Here is a 26,235-nt window from a genome sequence, read left to right on the forward strand (position 1 = left end):
AGTTGTTGACTAGTTGTAGTAGTAGCAGCAGTAGTAGTTGACTAGTTGTAATAGTAGGTTTATTCTAGATCTGACTAAATTATGTAACCTGGGGTCCCTAGCACTAGCAACCTCCCTGCCAAGCTGCTGCTAGCTCCATTATTCTCCCTCCTAAAGAGGCCCAGCCATCAATGACCTTCAAAGACACGTTTCCTGTCGATCCCAAAGCTGAACTAATGACATCTACAAAGCCGTCTACTTTCACTTTGAGTGGCACCCATCTCCCCCAGCCATTCAGGGCATAGACAACGAGGAGAGACCAATCTCCCAGCCATTCAGGGGATAGATGACGAGAAGAGACAGCGACGGAACATTAAACAGATTGATTTTGATTCTGCACACAAGAGCCATGCCGTAAATCATGCAATACTCAGAGGCACACAACAAAAAAATTAATTAGTCTTGTTTACTAGAGGGAAAACAATATGGATGCGACATGGGGTCTTATCGCTGGCAAGCGGATAGAGGGGAAAGAATTAAACAAGAATGACAGGAAAGAGGGGGATGGCATATTTCATTCCTCAAGAGGAAGGAGGAAAGACGACGACTTAATGTGTGGAAACGGACAAGAGAAGGCCATAAGGTACAGTAAAGGGATAGTTCACATCATTGCTCAGCTTTGTCCATCAACAGGTTTATACTAAACAGCCTGGTTGCTCTCTATGTTTCTTCCTCCTAGGGAGGAAGGCTCTTTGTGGTCTAGGCAGGGTTACTGTAAACTACAATCAGTCACGTCTGAGGAGGGAGGGATGCTCTGGTCTATTGGCCTCCCCGGTACTTAATTAATAGTATGGCTCGTTGTTAGTACTTGGTGCTTAACTCCGCGGTGGGCCTGGCCACCCCACTGCTCGCAACGACCCTCCGCTAAATTTCACCAATTACTCTAATCATCACAGAGGGGGTGAGGTTTCCTTTGTAAAGGCGTTAATTAAGACCTAGCCAAGGCTGGTCGTTTACTGTCTTGCCTTTGGTTCACTGAACTCAGTCCTGGGGCGTGTTCAGTAGGGAACACTATAGCAATACGTTTCGCAACGGAAAATGAAAACTAGCATATCTTATTGGAGATCTGGTTGTTTCACTCCCTTTTCAAAAACTTAGAGTTGGCTCTAGAAAGGGATAGGTCTCCATCTGGTGCAGACAGGACATGTGGAAGTCCATTAGAGTTAACAGCCTCAGAAATTGCAGCCCAAATAAATGCTTCACAGAGTTAAAACCTGTTAAGTCTACCCCCTCCTTTTTCCAACATTCTGTTAAAAATCGCGCAACTTTTCAGCGTCCTGCTACTCATGCCAGGAATATAGTATATGCATATGATTAGTATGTGTAGATAGAAAACACTCTGAAGTTTCTAAAACTGGTTAAATCACGGCTGTGACTATAACAGATCATGTGTTTCATTGAAAAGCGCAAGAAAAACTGCTCTCTGAAAGCTAAAAATTATTTCCATGCGTCACTTTCATGGGTTGTTAAAAGGGCACAAAATGTATTATCGACCTGCATGCAATTCCTACAGATTCCACACGATGTCGCCATTGTCGTCATTTTCAAGGGAGTTTTTTCTTGGTAAATCCAACTAACTGGATTCCGTTTCTTCCGGTCTCCACCAGGATGTTTTGAATGTGCACATTGGCAGCCATTGATTTGAAAACGAGGAGCTATTGAATATACATCGCCCTGTAATCATTTTGATAGATTATAAACGTTTACTAATACCTAAAGTTGGATTACAAAAGTATTTAGAAGTGTTTTGTGAAAGTTTATCGTCGACTTTTTTAATTTTAAAAAATGACGCAGCGTTTAAAAACAATGTTTTTTTCTGAATGACACAGCTTCCATAGAAAGCTATTTTGGGTATATATGGACCGATTTAAACGAAAAAAAGACCCAATAGTGATGTTTATGGGGCATATAGGAGTGCCAAGAAAGAAGCTCGTCAAAGGTAATGAATGTTTTATATTTTATTTCTGCGTTTTGTGTAGCGCCGGCTAAGCTATATCTTTGTTTACATCGCATTCAGGCATTTTGGGGTGTTGCATGCTATCAGATAATAGCTTCTCATGCTTTCGCCGAAAAGCATTTTAAAAATCTGACTTGTTGGCTAGGTTCACAACGAGTGTAGCTTTAATTCAATACCCTGCATGTGAATTTTGATAAAGGTTTGAGTTTTAACGAGTACATTTAGCATTTAGCGTAGCGCATTTGCATTTCCAGGTGTCTACTTGAGACATCTGCGTCTCAAGTAGGAGCAAGAAGTTAGTAACAGACACATCTCAACATCAACTGTTCAGAGGAGACTGTGTGAATCAGGCCTTCATGGTCGAATTGCAGCAAAGAAACCACTACTAAAGGACACCAATAAGAAGAAGATACTTGCTTGGGCCAAGAAACACGAGCAATGGACATTAGACCGGTGGAAATTTGGTCTTTGGTCTGGAGTCCAAATTTGAGATTTTTGGTTCCAACCGCCATGATCTCCGCATGTGTATTACCCACCGTAAAGCATGGATGAAGAGGTGTTATGGTGTGGGGGAGCTTTGCTGGTTACACTGTCTGTGATTTATTTAGAATTCAAAGCACACTTAACCAGCATGGCTATCACAGCATTCTGCAGCGATACGCCACCCCATCTGGTTTGCGCTTGGTGGGACTATCATTTGTTTTTCAACAGGAGAATGATCCAACACACCTCCAGGCTGTGTAAGGGCTATTTGACCAAGAAGGAGAGTGATGTAGGTCTGCATCAGATGACCTGGCCTCCACAATCCCCCGACCTCAACCAAATGGTTTGGGATAAGTTGGACCGCAGAGTGAAGGAAAAGCAGCCATGTGCTCACCATGTGGGAACTCCTTCAAGACTGTTGGAAAAGCATTCCAGGTGAAGCTGGTTGAGAAAATGCCAAGAGTGCGCAAAGCTGTAATCAAGGCAAAGGGTGGCTATTTGACGAATATAAAATCTATTTTGATTTGTTTTTGGTTACTACATATATCTGACCATGCTACTAATGACAGAATGACAGTATAATATGTTCTCTCCAACAATGGGATTTAAAGCTGGAATCCTTAATGGTGTAACTGTCATGGCCGTTGTACAAAATTACAACAAAGAAGTTACTGCAAACAACAAACCCTGTTTTTTCCCCTCTGACATCATTGCACACGCGATAGAACAGCAGCACATGTACTGCAATCATTTGTTTTTACGACTCACAATGCTCCCCATTTTATTTTATTTTTTTAAATATTTTTATTATTTTCCAATATAATTAAAAAAAAGAGATACAAACATTGACATTCCTTGTAGTGTTGAATGGGAGGCAAATTTAGAGGACAAAACAAAACTTAACTCACAAATACTAAATCCTATTAGGTGGAACATATTACAAGACAGCATATAGTCATTACAAGCAGTGTAGTTAAACCCTAAATAAATATGGAGTGGAGTACAGCACAGAGTAGCAGCAGATCATCAACCCAGTTATGAAGGGGGAACAAACCCTTTATCCAGTATTGGCTGCCATATTTTGTAAAACATTGGACTTCTATTGGAGGTATTGTTTCAAATCTTTTCCATATTCATTACATTCCCTAAATCCCGTAACCACATTTCAAAAGGTAGGTAGTCTCCAATTTCCAAAATTGCAAAATGAGCCTTTTGGCTTACAGAGTACAAAGAGAGACAGCTTTCCCTTCCTGGTTATTCCCATCAACAGTACCAAACAGAGCGATCAATGGTTCTGGGGCTATAACTCTATCGAAGGCTTTAGATAAGTAATCAAAAATGAGAGCCCAGTAAGCATGTAACTTAGGACATGTCCAAAATAAGTGGGTCAAAGTCCCCTCATCCTGTGGTGAGGTGTCCGGAAATATTTTTATAACCTTTGAGTAATGTAACCTGTGTATCACCTTAAACTGTACAGGGTTGTGTCTGGCATTCACTGAAGTGTGGTTGATATTCCTGAGAGTATCTACCCAGTCCTCATCTGAGATTTCTGAACCAAATTCCTGCTCCCAAGCAGTTTTAATAGTGTCTGTAGATCCCTCTATGTGGGTCTGTAGCATATCAAAGGTCTAGAGACCGACCCTTTTGAATGGGGTTTGACAAGGATATCTAATGTAGGATTATTTGTCTTAATGCCATACTGTGGGACATGTATCCTTGAGAAATTCCTGATTTGGAGGTATCTGAAAAAATGTGTTGCTGGCATGTTAAAATAAATCATCTTAGGGATCCAACCCTTTTTTTTCTTTCAATTTTCAAATGACATACCCAAATCTAACTGCCTGTATCTCAGGCATTGAAGCAAGGATATGCGTATTTGTGATACCATTTGAAAGGACACACTTTGAAGTTTGTGGAAAGGTGAAATGAATGTAGGAGAATAAAACACATTAGATATGGTAAAATAAAACAAAGACAATACCAACATTTTTTTTGCACCATCATCTTTGAAATGCAAGAGAAAGACCATAGTGTATTATTCCAGACCAGGTGCAATTTAGATTTTGGCCACTAGATGGCAGCAGTGTATGTGCAAAGTTTTAGACTGATCCAATGAACCATTGCATTTATCTTCAATTTGTTTTACATTAAAACTGTTCAGATATGCCTAACTGGTTTATTAAAAACTTTTCAAGCTCATAACAGTGCACTCTCCTCAAACAATAGCATGGTATTATTTCACTGTAATAGCTACTGTAAATTGGACAGTGCAGTTAGTTAACAAGAATTGAAGCTTTCTGCCAATATCAAATATGTCTATGTCCTGGGAAATTCTCTTGTTACTTACAACCTGAAGCTAATCGCATTAACCTACGTTAGCTCAACCGTCTTATGGGGTTCCCACCGATCCAGAAGAAGGTTTACCCTGTAACTGTTGAAATTAAGCTAAATGACCATCAATGTATGAAAGTTATTGATTGTTGTGAGCCCCTTCTCCCTCCACTGTGAAAACACCATATCATCCAATGCAGGGTGGAAAGAATGAATCAAATTGGGCAGTCAAGGTATATATTGGGTATGTTAAGAAAATACCTTATCTGTTTCCAGATCCTAAGAGTGTGACAAATTACTGGGTTAGAGTCATAAGAGGCTTTTTTCACACATTCTGGGGTATTAACAAGTGCAGGGAGTGGTGAGCGTCGACAGGAGGCCTACTCAATCAAAAGGCATATCATTCTGACGGATCCCAGGTAAACTTTCCCTCCAGAAAGACACAATGTTCAGATTAGCAGCCCAATAATACAGTTTAAAGTGAGGAAGGCCAAAGCCCCCCTCTTTCTTGTACTTGCATAAATGCTTCTTTGAAATTCTGGCTGCCTTGTTATCCCATAAAAATGCAACTACTATTGAATCCAGTTTCTTAAAATAGCTTTGTTGTATGAAATTGGGTAGACATTGGAAGAGGTAAAGAAACCTGGGGAAAGGACAACCATTTTAATAGTGTTCATACCACCAACCAAGGAAATATTCCCAAAATCTATATTTTGTTTAATTTTCATGATAAATTTTCATGTCCCAATATGTTTTCAATAGCTGATCAAATGTTCTTGTCACTACAATTTGTCCATCGCAGTTCTAAATGGGGTAGATTGCAGAAATTGGAAAGCTGCCGCGGTTATCCCCCTCTTCTAAGGGGGAGGCACTCTAAACCCAACCTGCTACAGACCTATATCTATCCTATCCTGCCTTTCTAAGGTCTTCGAAAGCCAAGTTAACAAACAGATCACCAACCATTTTGAATCCCACAGTACCTTCTTCGCTATGCAATCTGGTTTCCGAGCTGGTCATGGGTGCACCTCAGCCACGCTCAAGATCCTAAACGATATCATAACCTCCATCCATAAGAGACATTACTGTGCAGCAGTATTCATAGACCTAGCCAAGGCTTTCGACTCTGTCAATCACCACATTCTTATTGGCAGACTCAACAGCCTTGGTTTCTCAAATGACTGCCTCACCTGGTTCACCAACTACTTCTCTGACAGAGTTCAGTGTGTCAATTCGGGGGGCCTGTTCTCCGGAACTCAGGCAGTCTCTATGGGGGTGCCACAGGGTTCAATTCTCGGGCCGACTCTCTTCTCTGTATACATCAATGATGTCGCTCTTGCTGCTGGTTGATTATCTGATCCACATCTATGCAGACGATACCATTCTGTATACCTCTGGCCCTTCTATGGACCCTGTGTTAACTAACCTCCAGACAAGCTTCAATGCCAAACAACTCTCCTTCCGTGGCCTCCAACTGCTCTTAAATTCAAGTAAAACGAAATGCATGCTCTTCAACCGATCGCTACCAGCACCTGCCCGCCCGTCCAGCATCACGACTCTGGATGGTTCTTACTTAGAATATGTGGAGATCTACAAATACCTAGGTGTCTGGTTAGACTGTAAACTCTTCTTTCAGACTCACATTAAGAATCTCCAATCCAAAATTAAATCTAGAATCAGCTTCCTATTTCGCAACAAAGCATCATTCACTCATGCTGCCAGACATACCCTCGTAAAACTGACTATCCTACCGATCACGGACTTTGGCGATGTAATTCACAAAATAGCCTCCAACACAAATTGGATGCAGTCTATCACAGTGCCATCCGTTTTGTCACCAAAGCCCCATATACTACCCACCACTGCGACCTGTATGCTCTCGTTGGCTGGCCCTCGCTTCATATTCGTCGCCAAACCCAATGGCTCCAGGTCATCAATAAGTCTTTGCTAGGTAAAGCCCCGCCTTATCTCAACTCACTGGTCACCATAGCAGCACCCACCCGTAGCATGAGATCCAGCAGGTATATTTCACTGGTCACCCCGAAAGCCAATTCCTCCTTGGGCCGCCTCTCCTTCCAGTTCTCTGCTGCCAATGACTGGAACGAATTGCAAAATTCACTGAAGCTGGAGATTCATATCTCCCTCACTAACTTTAAGCACCAGCTGTCAGAGCCGCTAAAAAGATCACTGCACCTGTACATAGCCCATCCGTAAATACCCCATTCAATTACCTCATCCTCACACTGTTATTTACTTTTTTGCACCCCATCTCTACTTGCACATTCATCTTCTGCACACCGATCACTCCAGTGTTTGGTTGCTTAATTGTAATTATTTTGCCACTATGGCCTATTTATTGCCTTACCTCCCTTATCTTACCTCATTTGCACACACTGTACATATACTTTTTTTCTTCTATTGTGTTATTGGCTGTACGTTTGTTTATTCCATGTGTAACTCTGTGTTGTTGTTTGTGTTGCACTTCTTTGCTTTATCTTGGCCAGGTCGCAGTTGTAAATTATAACTTGTTCTCAACTGGCCTACCTGGTTAAATAAAAACATTTTTTTTTTGAAATATGTTGAAAAGGAGTCTCAATTTGTAGTATATACAGGCGTGGTCAAAAGTTTTGCGAATGACGAAATATAAATTTTCAGAAAGTCTGCTGCCTCAGTTTGTATGATGGCAATTTGCATATATTCCAGAAGGTTATTAAGAGTGATCAGATTAACTGCAATTAATTGCAAAGTCCCTCTTTGCCATGCAAATGAACTGAATCCCAAAACAACATTTCCACTGCATTTCAGCCATGCCACAAAAGGACTAGCTGACATTGTGTCAGTGATTCTCTTGTTAAGACAGGTGTGAGTGTTGATGAGGACAAGGCTGGAGATCTCTCTGTCATGCTGATTGAGTTCGAATAACAGGCTGGAAGTTTCAAAAGGAGGGTGGTGCTTGGAATCATTGTTCTTCCTCTGTCAACCATGGTTACCTGCAAGGAAACATGTGCCGTCATCATTGCTTTGCACAAAAAGGGCTTCACAGGTGGTTTCACTTTATGTGGTTTGTCACCCAGTTCAAAATAACTTTGTTGTGTTCTAGCAAGTAAAGAGCTCACCCGTTTTGAAAGGATGGTATTGTATTCATATTTCAACTTTGTGATCTTCTCAAGGACTGCATTCGAGGAAATCTCTTGTTCGCCTAACTCTTATAATTTCTTTCAGCCTAGTATTGGTGCGTTTCCTCCTCTCCGATGTATATGAAATAATGTGACCTTTAATCACAGCCTTGAGAGATTCCCAAAGGGTAGAGTCGTCGACATCCCCATGTCATTAGCTCCAAGGAAAAACATTATCTGCTCCTTCAAATACTGACAAGGCATCATCTTTCAATAAGTGAGCGTCTAAGCGCCACGGTTGACGACCTGCATACATATTGTCCAGTTTCAGCACCATGGACAGAGGAGAGTGGTCTGTAAGTAGAATCGGGTGACAGGTAACGAACGGGTGACAGCTGCTGAAATTAGTTGAGTCCAACAAAAAATAGTAAATTCTGGAATATGACTTATGAACTGACAAGAAGAAAGAATAATCCCTATCTGTTAGCTTCCAAATATAGACAATGTTAAGGTTTGTCATCAATATATTTAGACAGACACTGGCATTTGATTGTTGGAGTGACATTGATAGCTGTTAATCTAAAAGAGGATCTAGTCGCCTCCAACAATAACACTTGTATCCAACATATTTGGTATGGTTTTAAATACGCTTTGAAAAAAGTTTGGATCATCGAAGTTGGGTCCATATAAATTGACCAAGGTTATTGGTATCGAATTCAGTGTACCAGCCACAATAATATACCGACCATTAGGATCTGAAATCGAGGATGAGTAAATACAAGGAATGTTTTTCCTTATCAGGATTCTTCTCCCTCTCGCATCAAAATTATACTGGTATATCTGATCGATCCAGCCGACTCGTAGTTTGGCCTAAGCCGAGCGTTTAATATGAGTTTCTTGAAGAAGCACTATGTCAGTGGCCAGTGATTTAAGATGAGAAAAAACCTTGGCTCTTTTCACAACATGACCTAAGCCATTGCAGTTCCAACTGACTATCTTTAATCCACCAGGTCTACTCTGTGCTCGGTCACTATGTGGCATTTCTTAGCAAATTGTTTCTGTCATATAAAACCCAAAAGAAAAACGTCCCGCCGTGCGGGAACTTTTCGTGCCGCCTGTACTAACAGTGAACATAAAACAGACACCATCCCCCTTCCCGTCTCATTACTGAGTGACTTCCCCAAATGAAGCACTCCTGAACTAACACACAAACCTTAGGGTGCCTAGACATAACACTTAAACTCAGCACCTATAGATGCTCTGCATATAAACAAAGATTAAATAACACATAACTCTCACGTTAGGGGGTGAGTGGGACTAAAACATGATATTGCTTATGTAGCATTGTTTAGCCTAACATCTCACCCATCATTATAAGTCCCCATTTCTGATCGAAAAGACATTGGCAGAAAATTCAAAACACATTCCTGGCCTGTATTTGGCCACTTAGCCGGCTAACACAGCAGTTCAGTATCCTCAGCCAGGGAGCTTGCTTGACAAGAACAGTTCGGCCTCTTTTGGGTTGTCAAACGTACAGTTGATCTGTCGACTGTCACCTTAAACTGAGCTGGAAAGAGGAATCCATATAGGATGTTGGCCGCCGTGCATTTTGCCCTGCAACTTGTATCTTTCCGTTGGTTCCTCCAAAGTAAGATCTGGGTAGAAAGACACTCTAGCTCTGTTGTAGTAAAGGGGAACCTTTGACTAGCCAGCTTGAGGATGAGATCCCTGGTCTGGGGATAGTGCAGCCGTGCGATGAATGGCCTTGGCTGGCTTCATTGCCTGTGATCTGTGTGCACGGTTGATCAGGATGGGAGTTTTGAAGTGTTCACTCCCCAGCAGTGCCGGTATCAGCTCCGAGACAAATTCAGTTGGTTTCCCTTTCTCAGTGTCCTCCTGGATCCCAAATATTCAGATGTTCGGGCGTCTTGAATGCGATTCAAGCATTTCCTGTCGGACTTTCAGTGTTTTGTTGTGCACTGTTCCTCAATGTCCTGTAGCCTGGCCTCGTGATGAACTGTTGTCTGCTCAACCTCATGCACCCTGCCCTTGGTTGCCTTCACAGTTTCAGACAAAGTCCTAATACTCTTTGAGATAACAGCCAACCATGTGTCCACCTTTCCTCTTAGTGAGTTTATAGCGGCCAGTCGGTCACTTGGAGTAGGTTCTGTGGGGAGCTCGTGGGTTGGCAATGTTGACATTGGTTTGTTTTCTGTCTCATCCAAATTATCTTGTTTAGCGCCCCCTTTTCTGATGCCTTTTCCTTTTGTCATATTGTCAGACAATGTTTGAAGTTATAGGTTGTGAGAGATTAAGATAAATATGAAATCATTTAAAAATTGAGCGGCGCTCTAACAAAACACATATATTCCATAGCACACTCTCTAGCGCCCCCCCAAGCTACCCGTATTTGCTTCGTCAAACAAAATGAAAAAAAGAGAGAAATAGTAATGCTGTCTTTTTGTAGGCACGTCCAGCGCCATGGTTCGCTGGAAAAAGCCTATGGGGAAATGAATGGAGTTTTTGTAGGGTTTTTGGAGAAAGCTGAAAATCTGTCTGTGGTAAGCACAGGCTTAGGAGATCTTATACATTTTGGTCTATGAGATAATCTTCAACAGCTAACATCACTTTTTGTGATTTTTTTTATATTTATGTCATTTAAAAAAGCACAAAGCACATAAAAGTTTCATAATTGCTAAAGGTCATGTTAACTGACTGATATTATATCATAAAACAAAACATAAGATCTCCTAAGCCTGTGTTAACCTCTGACCTTATTTTCAGCATATATCCAAAAACCCTATTCTTTCCCCACAGGAATAGCTGAACGAACCAGAGAGAACTCATTTCTGTTTTTTAGGAGTTGGAGAGCTCCATAACAGTGACCGTGGGGTGGACAGTGTTGCTGTTACTGGGGAAGGTTATCTAAGGTCTCTACCAGAATACACCTGTCACTCCTGAAACTCAGGGCAGATGGGGAGGAATTTACAACTTCCACACTTGTCTTAAATTTAGCACAGCACTGATGAAAACAGCAGATGTTCTGCACTCCAAGAGAGGGGTTCGGGGGGGGGGGGGGGGTATGTCTTTCGTTATCCCTTCTTCCCCTGTTGGCTCTCTCTGGCTTGTGACTGATGGCAAAGAGACAGGGAGAAAACAAACCCATACAAACCCAACCTACAGTGTAGAACTGTCGGCTAATGGCATCAGCCTCTAACAATGCCATTTCTACAATCCAACACCACATCAGTGACATAATCAAATTATAAACCGGGTAGTTTGGGTCCTGGATAACAGACAATATACCACAGGTATGACACAATACTACTTGTTTTCTGTATCCAGGCACACTATTGAAACACAACGGGGGCATGATGACGAGAGAGAGAGACGGACAGAGAGAAAAGTGAGCGGGGCCTTGATGACATTTCAACATTTCATTTCATCACATCAGCTGCTGAAGACAGATGAGACAGAGAGACAGACAGCAAGAGACAGAGACAGGGGTGTTGACCTTTAACAGTGTAGGATTTGAAAAACGACAAAGCTGTGAATGGAAAGATGGTTGTGTCCCAAACAGCACTCTATTCCCTATAGAGTGCACTACTTAAAACCAGAGGCCAAAGTAGTGCACTATATAGGGAATAGTGCCATTTGGGACACAGCTCAAAGCCTCCCGTTGACACTGACCTGCTCCACCCACACTCCTAGCCCTCCTCTGGAGCCCACAAGATCATGGTCATGTTAATGGACACAGAGAGCAGGCTCAGAGACTGATGCTGGTCGCATCCTATAGGGGGAATTTCCCCTAGAAGCTGATCTGGGGTCTGTTTGTGCATTTCCCCCACTAATGATTAAGTTTAGGATTGGGGCAGGGAAAGTGGATCCTAGACTTGTACCTAGGGGAAACCCCCTGGAACCACAATACAGCATATGCAGGTTGTATGGGTAAAAAAAACATGACAGAACTGCAGCAGGTAGACAGACAGTGAGTGATGTGAACTAATAAAAGAGTTTAGGGGTCACCCTTTCTGATTTCATGGGTGTATGGTAGGCCCATCAAACAAGTCACTCCCTCCAACACCATGGAATCATTGAGTGGTAATGGCACCACCACATCACAGTGAAAAAATAAAAGTCTGATCTGGGGACTGAATGGTGTATAGGTTGACAGTACAGTACACCCTTGCCTTTTATGACAAGGGTGTGCCAGTGGACTCCATAGACATTGTTCTCATGTCAGGCCAGGACTGACTCTAGCGTCACTGCAAACACTGAGGAGGCATCTGGGGCAAGGAGACAACATACAGTGGAGCAAAAAAGTATTTAGTCAGCCACCAATTGTGCAAGTTTTCCCACTTAAAAATATGAGAGAGGCCTGTAATTTTCATCATAGGTACACTTCAACTATGACAGTCAAAATGAGAAGAAAAATTCAGAAAATCACATTGTAGGATTTTTTATGAATTTATTTGCAAATTATGGTGGAAAATAAGTATTTGGTCAATAACAAAAGTTAATCTCAATACTTTGTTATATACCCTTTGTTGGCAATGACAGAGGTCAAACGTTTTCTGTAAGTCTTCACAAGGTTTTCACACACTGCTGCTGGTATTTTGGCCCATTCTTCCATGCAGATCTCCTCTAGAGCAGTGATGTTTTGGGGCTGTTGCTGGGCAACACGGACTTTCAACTCCCTCCAAAGATTTTCTATGGGGTTGAGATCTGGAGACTGGCTAGGCCACTCCAGGACCTTGAAATGCTTCTTACGAAGCCACTCCTTCGTTGCCCGGGCGGTGTGTTTGGGATCACTGTCATGCTGAAAGACCCAGCCACGTTTCATCTTCAATGCCCTTGCTGATGGAAGGAAGTGCGGGGACATGCTTCCATTCAGCCACAAGAGCATTAGTGAGGTTTTGCATTGATGTTGGCATTCTAATTCATCCCAAATGTGTTTGATTGGGTTGAGGTCAGGGTTCTGTGCAAGCCAGTCAAGTTCTTCCACACCGATCTCGACAAACCATTTCTGTATGAACCTCGCTTTGGGCATGATTAAACAGGAAAGGGTCTTCCCCAGATTGTTGCCACAAAGTTGGAAGCACAGAATCTTCTAGAATGTCATTGTATGCTGTAGCGTTAAGATTTCCCTTCCCTGGAACTAAGGGGCCTAGCCCGAACCATGAAAAACAGCCCCAGACCATTATTCCTTCAACACCAAACTTTACAGTTGGAACTAGGCATTGAGACAGGTAGCGTTCTCCTGACATCTCCCAAATCCATATTAGTCCATGGGACTGGCAGATGGTGAAGTGTGATTAATCACTCCAGAGAATGCGTTTCCACTGCTCCAGAGTTCAATGGCAGCGGGCTTTACACCCCTCCAGCCAACACTTGGCATTGCGCCTGGTGATCTTATGCTTGTTTGTGCGGTTGCTTGGCCATGCACAGTTCTTGTGCTGACGTTGCTTCCAGAGGCAGTTTGAAACTCTGTAGTGTTGCAAACGAGGACAGACATTTTTGCGTGTTACTCGCTTCAGCACTTGGCGGTCCCGTTCTGTGAGCTTATGTGGCCTACCACTTCGCGGTTGAGCCGTTGTTCCTCCTAGACGTTTTCACTTCACAATAATAGCACTTACAGTTGACCGGGGCAGCTGTAGCAGGGCAGAAATTTGACAAACTGACTTGTTGAAAAGGTGGCATTCTATGACGGTCCCACGTTGACAGTCACTGAGCTCTTCAGTAAGGCCATTCTACTGCCAGTGTTTTTCTATGGAGATTGCATGGCTGTGTGTTCTTTTTTTTACACCTGTCAGCAACGGTGTGGCTGAAATAGCCCAATCCACTAATTTGAAGAGGTGTCCACATACTTTTGTATATATAGTGTACATTAATCTTTAGTAAAATGGTGTGATTGTACAATCACAAACTCCATCCACATATGTGTGATAACTTAGTCAGTCAACTACATTTTTAGAATTATACGGTTATTGCCAGGGATTGAACAATCCACATTCCCGATTAAAATAAAACATAAATCCAATGAATTTGGCAATGATGACATTAACATTAATGATCACGTGACTGTTTATTAATACAGTAACGCAGATCTTGTTAACAGATTCATTGTCCTATTGTCCTATGAATTCCACAAAAACCTGATGTTTTTATTTCATCATTCATTTAATTAAACAGAAATGTTCTAATGAAGCCTGATAACAAATGTCTACTCACCGGTGTCTGTCAGTTTAAAGACGTCCTCAGTCATCCTAATGGTGTGTTCATCCTGCGTGTTTCCCTCGGTCCCAGATTTGGCAACCAGCATCCACACATGGATCAGACAATCCTGAGCACAGCTGGCCAGTAACAGATCCCCCTCTGTACAGCATGGAGGTAGAAATGAGTTTGTTTATTTCGTATATATTTTTCATTTAAAGGGATCGTTCACTCAATTCAAACTGCATCATCATCACTACAGCTTTTGCACTGTACTCAAAGTGCTCTATCTTGTAAACTTGATTGCTGACATGCACAATTTTGTGGGTGGACTAATGAACAAAATACAAAAAATATTTGAGTGAACTATCCCTTTCAAATGAAATGAAATGTATTTATATATCCCTTCTTACATCAGCTGATATATCAAAGTGATGTACAGGAACCCAGCCTAAAACCCCAAACAGCAAGCAATGCAGGTGTAGAAGCACGGTGGATAGGAAAAACTCCCTAGAAAGGCCAAAACCTAGGAAGAAACCTGGAGAGGAACCAGGCTATGAGGGATGGCCAGTCCTCTTCTGGCTGTGCCGGTTGGAGATTATAACAGAACATGATCAAGATGTTCAAATGTTCATAAATGACCAGCATGGTCAAATAATAATAATCACAGTAGTTCACAGCAGGTCTGGGACAGGTAGCACGTCCGGTGAACAGGTCAAGGTTCCATAGCCGCAGGCAGAACAGTTGAAACTGGAGCAGCAGCATGGCCAGGTGGACTGGGGACAGCAAGGAGTCATCATGCCATGTAGTCCTGAGGCATGGTTCTAGGGCTCAGGTCCTCCAAGAGAGAAAGAAAGAGAGAATTAGAGAGAGCATACATAAATTCACACAGGACACCGGATAAGACAGGAGAAGTACTCCAGATATAACAGACTGACCCAAGCCACCCGACACAAACTACTGCAGCATAAACACTGGAGGCTGAGACAGGAGGGGTCGGGAGAAACTGTGGCCCCGTCCGACGATACCCCCGGACAGGGCAAAACAGGCAGGATATAACCCCACCCACTTTGCCAAAGCACAGCCCCCACACCACTAGAGGGATATCTTCCACCACCAACTTACCATCCTGAGACAAGGCCGAGTATAACCCACAAAGATCTCCGCCACGGCACAACCCAAGGGGGGGAGCCAACCCAGACAGGAAGACCACGTCAGTGACGCACCCCTCCTAGGGACTGCATGGAAGAGCACCAGTAAGCCAGTGACTCAGCCCCTGTAATAGGGTTAGAGGCAGAGAATCGCAGTGGGGAGAGCGGGGAACCGGCCAGGCAGAGACAGCAAGGGCGGTTCGTTGCTCCAGAGCCTTTCCGTTCAACTTCACACTCCTGGGCCAGACTACACTCAATCATATGACCCACTGAAGAGATGATTCTTCAGTAAAGACTTTAAGGTTGAGACCGAGTCTGCGTCTCTCAAATGGGTAGGCAGAACATTCCATAAAAATGGAGCTCTATAGGAGAACGCCATGCCTCCAGCTGTTTGCTTAGAAATTCTAGGGACAATTAGGAGGCCTACGTCTTGTGACCGTAGCGTACATGTAGGTATGTACGGCAGGACCAAATCGGAAAGATAGGTAGGAGCAAGCCCATGTAATGCTTTGTAGGTTAGCAGTAAAACCTTGAAATCAGCCCTTGCCTTGACAGGAAGCCAGTGTAGGGAGGCTAGCAATGAAGTAATATGATCAATTTTTTTTGGTTCTAGTCAGGATTCTAGCAGCCGTATTTAGCACTAACTGAAGTTTATTTAGTGCTTTATCCGAGTACCCGGAAAGTAGAGCATTGCAGTAGTCTAACCAAAAGCATGGATTAATTTTTGTGCATCATTTTTGGACAGGAAGTTTCTGATTTTTGCAATGTTACGTAGATGAAAAAAAGCTGTCCTTGAAACAGTCTTGATATGTTCGTCAAATGAGAGAGATCAGGGTCCAGAGTAACGCCGAGGTCCTTCACAGTTTTATTTGAGGGACTGTACAACCATCAAGATGAATTGTCAGATTCAACAGAAGATCTCTTTGTTTTGTCCGAGTTTAAAAGTAGAAAGTTTGCAGCCATCCACTTCCTTATGTCTGAAACACAGGCTTCTAGCAAGGGCAATTTTGGGGCTTCACCATGTTTCATTGAAATGTACAGCTGTGTGTCATCCACATAGCAGTGAAAGTTAACATTATGTTTTCGAATGACATACCCAAGAGGTAAAATATATAGTGAAAACAATGGTGGTCCTAAAACGGAACCTTGAGGAACACCGAAATTTACAATTGATTTGTCAGACGACAAACCATTCACAGAGACAAACTGATATCTTTCCGACAGATAAGATCTAAACCAGGCCAGATCTTGTCCGTGTAGACCAATTTGGGTTTCCAATCTCTCCAAAAGAATGTGGTGATCGATGGTATCAAAAGCAGCACTAAGGTCTAGGAGCACGAGGACAGATGCAGAGCCTCGGTCTGACGCCATTAAAAGGTAATTTACCACCTTCACAAGTGCAGTCTCAGTGCTATGATGGGGTCTAAAACCAGACTGAAGCATTTCATATACATTGTTTGTCTTCAGGAAGGCAGTGAGTTGCTGCGCAACAGCTTTTCTAAAATTGTTGAGAGGAATGGAAGATTCGATATAGGCCGATAGTTAAAAAAAATATTTTATTACTGCCACTTTTAGTGAGTTTGGTACACATCCAGTGGATAGAGAGCCATTTATTATGTTCAACATAGGAGGGCCAAGCACAGGAAGCAGCTCTTTCAGTAGTTTAGTTGGAATAGGGTCTAGTATGCAGCTTGAAGGTTTAGAGGCCATGATTATTTTCATCATTGTGTCAAGAGATATAGTACTAAAACACTTGAGTGTCTACCTTGATCCTAGGTCCTGGTAGAGTTGTGCAGACTCAGGACAACTGAGCTTTGGAGGAATACGCAGATTTAAAGACAAGTCCTTAATTTGCTTTCTAATGATCATGATCTTTTCCTCAAAGAAATTCATTAATTTAATACTGCTGAAGTGAAAGCCATCCTCTCTTGGGGAATGCTGCTTTTTAGTTAGCTTTGTGACAGTATCAAAAATACATTTCAGATTGTTCTTATTTTCCTCAATTAAGTTGGAAAAATAGGACGATCGAGCAGCAGTGAGGGCTCTTCGATATTGCACGGTACTGTCTTTCCAAGCTAGTCGGAAGACTTCCAGTTTGGTGCGGCGCCATTTCCGTTCCAATTTTCTGGAAGCTTGCTTCAAAGCTCGGGTATTTTCTGTATACCAGGGAGCTAGTTTCTTATGACAAATCTTTTTAGTTTTTAGGGGTGCAACTGCATCTAGGGTATTGCGCAAGGTTAAATTGAGTTCCTCAGTTAGGTGATTAACTGATTTTTGTCCTCTGACGTCTTTGGGTAAGCAGAGGGAGTCTGAAAGGGCATCAACATATCAGCGGATGTAAAAATGGCTATATAAATACATTTGATTTGATCAAGAAATCTTTGGGTTGTCTGAGAATTTATAGCATGACGTTTGATGCTCCTTGTTTGGGGTCTGAGCAGATTATTTGTTCCGATTGCAAACGTAATAAAATGGTTGTCCGATGGTCCAGGATTATGAGGAAAAACATTAAGATCCACAACATTTATTCCAATGGACAAAACTAGGTCCAGAGTATGACTGTGGCAGTGAGTAGGTCCAGAGACATGTTGGACAAAACCCACTGAGTCAATGATGGTTCCGAAAGTCTTTTGGAGTGGGTCTGTGGACTTTTCCATGTGAATATTAAAGTCACCAAAGACTAGAATATTATCTGCTATGACTACAAGGTCCGATAGGAATTCAGGTAACTCAGTGAGGAACGCTGTATATGGCCCAGGAGGCCTGTAAACAGTAGCTATAAAAAGTGATTGAGTAGGCTGCATAGGTTTCATGACTAGAAGCTCAAAAGACAAAAACGTCTGTTTTTTTTTTTGTAAATTTAAATTTGTTATCGTAAATGTTAGCAACACCTCCGCCTTTGCGGGATGCACGGGGGATATGGTCACTAGTGTAGCCAGGAGGTGAGGCCTCATTTAACACAGTAAATTAGTCAGGTTTAAACCATGTTTCAGTCAATATTATGATCAGATTAGCTCATTGACTATAACTGCCTTTGAAGTGAGGGATCTAACATTAAGTAGCCCTATTTTGAGATGTGAGGTATCACGATCTCTTTCAATAATGGCAGGAATGGAGGAGGTCTTTATTCTAGTTAGATTGCTGAGGCGAACACCGCCATGTTTAGTTTTGCCCAACCTAGGTTGAGGCACAGACACGGTCTCAATGGGGATAGCTGAGCTGACTACACTGACTGTGCTAGTGGCAGACTCCACTAAGCTAACAGCCTGCTGCCTGGCCTGCACCTTATTTCATTGTGGAGCTAGGGGAGTTAGAGCCCTGTCTATGTTCGTAGATAAGACGAGAGCACCCCTTCAGCTAGGATGGAGTCCGTCACTCCTCAACAGGCCAGGCTTGGTCCTGTTTGTGGGTGAGTCCCAGAAAGAGGGCCAATTATCTACAAATTCTATCTTTTGGGAGGGGCGGAAAACAGTTTTCAACCAGCGATTGAGTTGTGAGACTCTGCTGTAGATCTCCCCCTAACTGGGAGGGGGCCAGAGACAATTACTCAATGCCGACACATCTTTCTAGCTGATTTACACGCTGAAGCTATGTTACGCTTGGTGACCTCTGACTGTTTCATCCTAACATCATTGGTGCCGACGTGGATAACAATATCTCTATACTCTCTACACTCGCCAGTTTTAGCTTTAGCCAGCACCATCTTCAGATTAGCCTTAACGTCGGTAGCCTTGCCCCCTGGTAAACAGTGTATGATCACTGTATGATCACTTTAATTGTATATATTCCCTATATAGGCCTAGTGCATCACATTTGGGCTCTGATCAAAAGGAGTTCACTACAGAGGGAATAAGGTGCCATTTCAGATTCACTCTAGATAAGATGGCTGAGAAGAGAACACACAACTTCTTAAAACTAAGGCCATCTGGGGAAGAGTAACAGGGAGAGGAGGGGGTTGAAAGGAAGGGGGTGATTAGGTGGCCATGGTAGTATAAGGGGGCCAGGTTGGGACTTGCCAGGACACCAGGGTTAACACCCCTATTCCTGCAACAAGAGGGAATCTTCAGTGACCACAGAGTGTCAGAACCTTGGTTGAACCGTGTCTTCCAAAAGTTGGAATTAAAAAGACCCCAGCTGAACTCAAAGACAGGGCTGCGGAGCCATGCTGCTTGAAGGATACAATATATCTGAGAGAGAGGGGTGGAACGAAAGCATTGACTAGGCCCTGCTGCACCCATTTCATGCATTATAGAAAGACTTCAGTTTGCAAATGCAAATCAAATTAAACAAATGCCCCAGTCATAAAAGGATGGATTTTAATGTTGTTTTATAGTAGAGAGAGACTGGAGAGAGAGGACTTTTGCAAAGCCTATGGGGCTGGTACATATAAATTAATCTCTAACTGCATCCCATAGGCCTCTGGTCAAAAGTAGTGCACTATGAAGGAAATAGGGTGCCATTTGGGACACACATCTCTCCACCTCTAATGGCCGCCCAGCTTGGAGTAGTTCATTGACTGAGTGGGATGAGTCCAGTGGAGAGGGCTGGTGAAGGAGATGAAATAGCTTTTACTAACCCTGGGCTGAAACCCAAATTGCATACCATTCCTTATTATAGTGCGCCACTTTGGACCAGGACCCATGGGGTTCTAGTCAAAATTAGTGCACTATATTAAGCCCTTAGGGTGCCATTTGTGATGTAGGCCTGAACTCCTGCTGTACTCCTGCTGGAGTACATCTGGAGTGGGTTGCACACCTCAAGTAGGCAGCTGAATACACATATACCAGAAATACTTCCACATATTTTGTCATAACATCTCTGATTATTAGACAGATTTTTGACTAAAATGTAAATGTAAAATAAGGCAATGAGGAAACAGATCGCTAAACACTGGTGTGGTCCTCACCTAAATACACCCACTCTACACCACAGATCCAATCCTCATACCCTTGCAAGGAGAAGACTTTCATGAACTGTCAGAGACACTTGGGAGAAAAGGCCAGCATCAATGTAAATTAATATGTTTATGAATATGAATACAACATACTCGATTTATTGATTTTTACATTACTGTCCATTAATTTGTTGGCCAATGCCAGCTATTTGATTTCGCTCACCTGTCCATTGCACTGCACTTGTGTTCTGCAATCTCGCCACAGCAGGCCAGTATGGGAACACTTGCTGCTGAAGCCAGGCTGCATTATAACACAGACAGATTGAGTGAAGGGGTGGAAGGGCAGGGGGACAAAGCATCAAACAGAGAACAGGCATGTGAAAGGGAGGAGAGATGACGTGCGGGACACTTCATGCACAAATTGCATTTTTAATATGGGGTGGGGGGTATCTCCAACCGGCAACGGCCGCCGTAGAAATAGCTTACTTCTGCTGGCTGGCAAGAACGCTAGCGAGACATCCATCATGAAGCCTCTCCCAAACGATATGGTTTGTGTGCACTCCGCTTCAGGGAGAGAGAGGGAAGAAAGAACAACAAAATTAGCCTTTAAAATAGGGTGTGAGTCATACTTGTACAAAACGGGCACGAAAATTACACAAAAACATTGGGTTCCATACATCACTGACAAGCATTCCTAAATCAACTGCTCCCAGATTTTTTCACTAACTCATCCTAGAGAAGTGAGATGGCTAATCGCTAGGCTAGTTCTTTTGAGGCAAGCTACAGAGACATTTGTCAAACGGTGACATGTTTTTCTTCTCTCCTTTCGCCAGAAACCCAGGGGTCTTCCAGGCACTAGCAGCAGAGCTCCGTCTGGCCTACATAAGACAACACACCCTGAGGACAGACCCAGACTGCATCCCAAATGGCACCCTATTCCCTATATTTAGCACTACTTTTGACCAGGGCCAATAGGGCATAGGGTGCCAAATGGGACGCAGCCCCAGCCACATGCTCATCTCCATGACTGTCATGTAACATCAACATTCACTCCCTCCCCACACCAGCTAACATACAGAGAGGAAATACCAACCAATGCCACAAAAACACCTAATCTAAGAAACCCAGAACTAAAATAATGCGCAAATGCATCAGATGCTTGATTAGGTTCTGGGAAGAGATGCATGAGATAAGATACACTACATGACCAAAAGTAGGTGGACACCTGCTCATGAAACATCTCATTCCAAAATCATGGACATTAATATGGAGTTGAACCCCCTTTGCTGCTATAACAGCCTTCAATTCTTCTGGGAAGGTTTTACACTAGATGTGGGAACATTGCTGTGGGGACCTGCTTCTATTCAGCCACAAGAGCATTAGTGATGTCTGGCACTGATGTTGGGCGATTAGGCCTGGCTCGGCATTCCAATTCATCCCAAAGGTGTTCGATTGGGTTGAGATCAGGGCTCTGCGCAGGGCAGTCAAATCTTCCACACCAATAAACCATTTCTGTATGGACCTCGCTTTGTTTACTGGGAAATTGTCTTGCTGAAACAGGAAAGGGCCTTCCCCAAACTGTTGCAACAAAGTTGGAAGCACAGAATCGTCTAGAATGTCATTGTATGCTGTAGCTTTAAGATTTCCCTGCACTGGAACTAAGGGGCCTAGTCCAAACCATGAAAAGCAGCCCCAGACCATTATTCCTCCTCCACCAAACGTTACAGTTGGCACTATGCATTGGGGCAGGGAGCGTTCTTCTGGCATCCGCCAAACCCTGATTTGTTTGTTGAACTAGCAGATGGTGAAGCGTGATTCATCACTTCAGAGAACGTGTTTCCACTGCTCTAGAATCCCATATGTACAAGCTTTACACCACTCCAGCCGACGCTTGGCATTGCGCATGGTGATCTTAGGCTTATGTGCGGCTGCTCGTGCCCGGGCGGCTGCCCATACCCGGGCGCGAACCAGGGACCTTCTGCACACATCAACAGTCACCCTCGAAGCATCGTTACCCATCGCTCCACAAAAGCCACGGCCCTTGCAGAGCAAGGGGAACTACTACTTCAAGGTCTCAGAGCAAGTGACGTCACTGATTGAAACGCTATTTAGCGCCCACGCTAACTAAGCTAGCCGTTTCACATCCGTTACACTCACCCCCCTTTTGACCTTCCTCCTTTTTCCGCAGCAACCAGTAATCCGGGTCAACAGCATCAATGTAACAGTATAAATTTAGACCGTCCCCTCGCCCATACCCGGGCGCGAACCAGGGACCTTCTGCACACATCAACAACAGTCACCCACGAAGCATCGTTACCCATCGCTCCACAAAAGCCGCGGCCCTTGCAGAGCAAGGGGAACTACTACTTCAAGGTCTCAGAGCAAGTGACGTCACTGATTGAAACGCTATTTAGCGCCCACGCTAACTAAGCTAGCCGTTTCACATCCGTTACACTCGGCCATGGAAACCCATTTCATGAAGCTCCCGACGAACAGTTATTGCGCTGACGTTGTTTCCAGAGGCAGTTTGGAACTCGGTAGGGAGTCTTGCAACAGAGAAAATACAATTCTTACGTGCTACACACTTCAGCACACGGCGGGCCGTTCTGTGAGCTTGTGTGGCCTACCAGTTTGCGGCTGATCCGTTGTTGCTCCTAGATGTTTTCACTTCACAATAACAGCACTTACAGTTGACAGTGGCAGTTCTAGCAGTGCAGAAATCTGACAAACTGACTTGTTGAAAGGTGGCATCCTTTGACGGTGCCAAGTTGCAAGTATAACTGAAAAAATTATGAAAGACAAGCATTGTAATTTTGAATTCCACAAAGTAAGTGTGGAAGAGGTGAAAAAATGATTGTTGTCCATCAACAATGACAAGCCACCGGGTCTGACAACTTAGATGGAAAATTACTGATGATAATAGAGGACGATATTGCCACTCCTATTTGCCATATCTTCAATCTAAGCCTACTAGAAACGGTGTGCCCTCAGGCCTGGAAAGAAGAAAAAGTAATGCCTCCTTTACTGACTCAAATAGCTGATCAAAGAGCCTGTTACCAACCCTTAGTAAACTTTGACAAGATACAATGCTATTTTACTGTAAACAAATTAAAAACAGATTTTCAGCATGCTTATAGGGAAGGACATTCAACAAGCACACATTCACAGCACTTACACAAATGCCTGATGATTGGCTGGAAGAAATTGATGACAAAAAGATTGTGAGGGCTGTTTTGTTAGACTTTAGTGTGGCTTTTGACATTATCGATCATAGTCTGCTGCTGGAAAAATGTATGTGTTATGGTTTTCCACCCCCTGCTATAGTGTGGATAAAGAGTTACCTGTCAAACAGAACACAGAGGATGTTCTTTAGTGGAAGCCTCTCGAACATTATCCAAGTAGAATCAGGAATTCCCCAGGGCAACGGTTTAGGCCCCTTACTTTTTTAAATCTTTAAATCTTTCAATCTTCAGTCTCTATGTATGCGGCTGACTCAACACTGTACAAGTCAGTTACTTCAGCTACTACAGCAACTGCAACACTTAACAAAGAACTGCAGTTAGTTTCAGAATGGTTGGCAAAGAATAAGTTAGTCCAAAATATTTCAAAAACTAAAAGCATTATATTTGGACAAATCGTTCACGAAACCCAAACCCTCAACTAAATCTTGTAATGAATAATGTGGAAATTGAGCAAGTTGAGGAGATTAAATGAGACTAAGAGTGGTAGAAGTATGTCCATAGTAAAGTGCTGCTCTGTCTTCTTGACAATACTGTCCACAAGGCAGGTCCTACAGGCCCTATTTTCGCACCTGGGCTACTTCAGTTGTGTGATCAGGTGCCCCAAAGAGGGAGTTAGGAAAATTGCAATTGGCTCAGAACAGGGCAGCGTGCCTGGCCCTTAAATGTACACGAAGAGCTAACACGAATGATAAAAACTCAGCAAAAAAAGAAACGTCCTCTCACTGTCAACTGAGTTTATTTTCAGCAAACTTAGCATGTGTCAATATTTGTACGAACATAACAAGATTAAACAACTGAGACATAAACTGAACAAGTTCCACAGACATGTGACTAACAGAAATTGAATAATCTGTCCCTGAACTAAGGAATCAAAATCAAAAGTAACAGTCAGTATCTGGTATGGCCACCAGCTGCATTAAGTACTGCAGTGCATCTCCTCCTCATGGACTGCAGCAGATTTCACAGTTCTTGCTGTGAGATGTTACCCCAATCTTCCACCAAGGCACCTGCAAGAGACGGTGGGTTTGTGCCCATAGGCAAAGTTGTTGCCGGTGATGTCTGGTGAGGACCTGCCTTACAACAGTCCAGCTTCTCTCAGCCTATTGCGGACAGTCTGAGCACTGATGGAGGGATTGTGCATTTCTGGTGTAACTCAGGCAGTTGTTGTTGCCATCCTGCACCTGTCCCGCAGGTGTGATGTTCGGATGTACCGATCCTGTGCAGGTGTTGTTACACGTGGTCTGCCACTGGGAGGACGATCAGCTGTCCGTCTTGTCTCATTCATTGTTTACGGTTCATTGAACAAGCATGGGAAACAGTGTTTAAACCCTTTACAATGAAGATCTGTGAAGTTATTTCAATTTTTACAAATTATCTTTGAAAGACAAGGTCCTGAAAAATGGAAATTTCTTATTTTGCTGAGTTTACATGGCAATCTCTCATGGCTCAAAGTGGAGGAGATATTGACTTCATCCCTACTTGATTTTGTAAGGTGTTGACAAGCTGAATGCACAAAGCTGTCTGTTTAAACTACTAGCACACAGCTCGGACGCATATGCATATCCTTCAAGACATGCCATCAGAGGTCTCTTCACAATCCCCAAGTCCAGAACAGACTATGGGAGGCGCACAGTACTACATAGAGCCATGACTACATGGAACTTTATTCCACCTAATAGAACAGCGAAGAGACACACACAGGTACAGACACACGCATACGCACACGCACTCTACACACATGTACATTGCGGTATTGTTGTATAGTGGTATCATAGATTTTGTGCAGTGGATATGTGTTGGTGTGACAGTGTCATATGATGTAATGTTTTATCTTTTTCTTTTATGTGTAATATAAGTGTCTTAATGTGTTTGGACCCCAGGAAGAGTAGCTGCTGCCTTGGCAACAGCTAATGGGGATCCCTAATAAAATACTAAATAGAAATACCTTGATACAATCCTGGTTTCACGACAAAGTGGAAACCACAGCGGTAACAATAGGCCATTACAATGATTTGAGACAATCGTGAAGTGATGACTCATTAAATTCTGTGACTCAAATGATCAGACTGTTCCCTCTGTGTTTCTACTACCACAGCATGCCAGCAGATGTCAGGGTAGGTGGAGAATTCAGCACAGATTAACTCAAAAATGCCCCTTTTGCTACAGGGTGAAGTTTCCCCTGTAAACAAACACACTGCCTGCATCTCAGAGCAGGATTCAAGGAACACTTATAGTCCTTTTATAATGCAGGGTTTTATAGATCTGGGGTGAAGTTTCCCTTAGGTAAAGATCTAGGATCAGCGACCCCTCAACCATTAGTGGGGAAAATGCAAAACTGACCCAAGATCAGCATCTAGAGGCAACTTCACCGTACGTAGGTAGAAATATGCCCACTTTAGGTGAACATTGTGGTTTGTGTATCCTTATTATATTGAGATAAGAGTACTTGAGAGTACTTCTGAAGTTACAAAATACAAATCAACATAGCTGGCCGGCCTATGAGCAATGTTCCAGCTGAACTGCACACGTGCACGGCCTCGCACCTCCTCCAGGACTGCGACGCAGAAGAAATGCTAGACAGCACAGAGATGAGAGATTGAACTTCAGCTAGTTCGCCCCATTAGTTTGCACTGTATAGATGAACATTTCTTCTGTGATCGAATCAACATTATATCAGCCCCTTTTCAATCGAACAAAACAAAACAAATCCAACTTTGCAAGATTGAGTCTGTGATTTTGTTGTAGGCAGAGCCAGAGCACAAAACGGAGTAGAATTCTATTGGCGGGGTAGCCCACGATCCGTCTTTCAATC

The 26,235-nt window shown here is 43.1% G+C and overlaps 1 pseudogene; it reads right to left on the minus strand.

Annotated features, from left to right (window-relative positions):
• The window catches only part of LOC139391912 (elongator complex protein 2-like), a 37,457-nt pseudogene extending 15,257 nt beyond the window's left edge, over positions 1–22,200 (minus strand).
• Between the last annotated feature and the right edge of the window lie 4,035 nt (positions 22,201–26,235).

The sequence above is a fragment of the Oncorhynchus clarkii genome, chromosome 32 (assembly GCF_045791955.1).
Source record: "Oncorhynchus clarkii lewisi isolate Uvic-CL-2024 chromosome 32, UVic_Ocla_1.0, whole genome shotgun sequence".
Taxonomy (NCBI): Eukaryota; Metazoa; Chordata; class Actinopteri; order Salmoniformes; family Salmonidae; genus Oncorhynchus; species Oncorhynchus clarkii.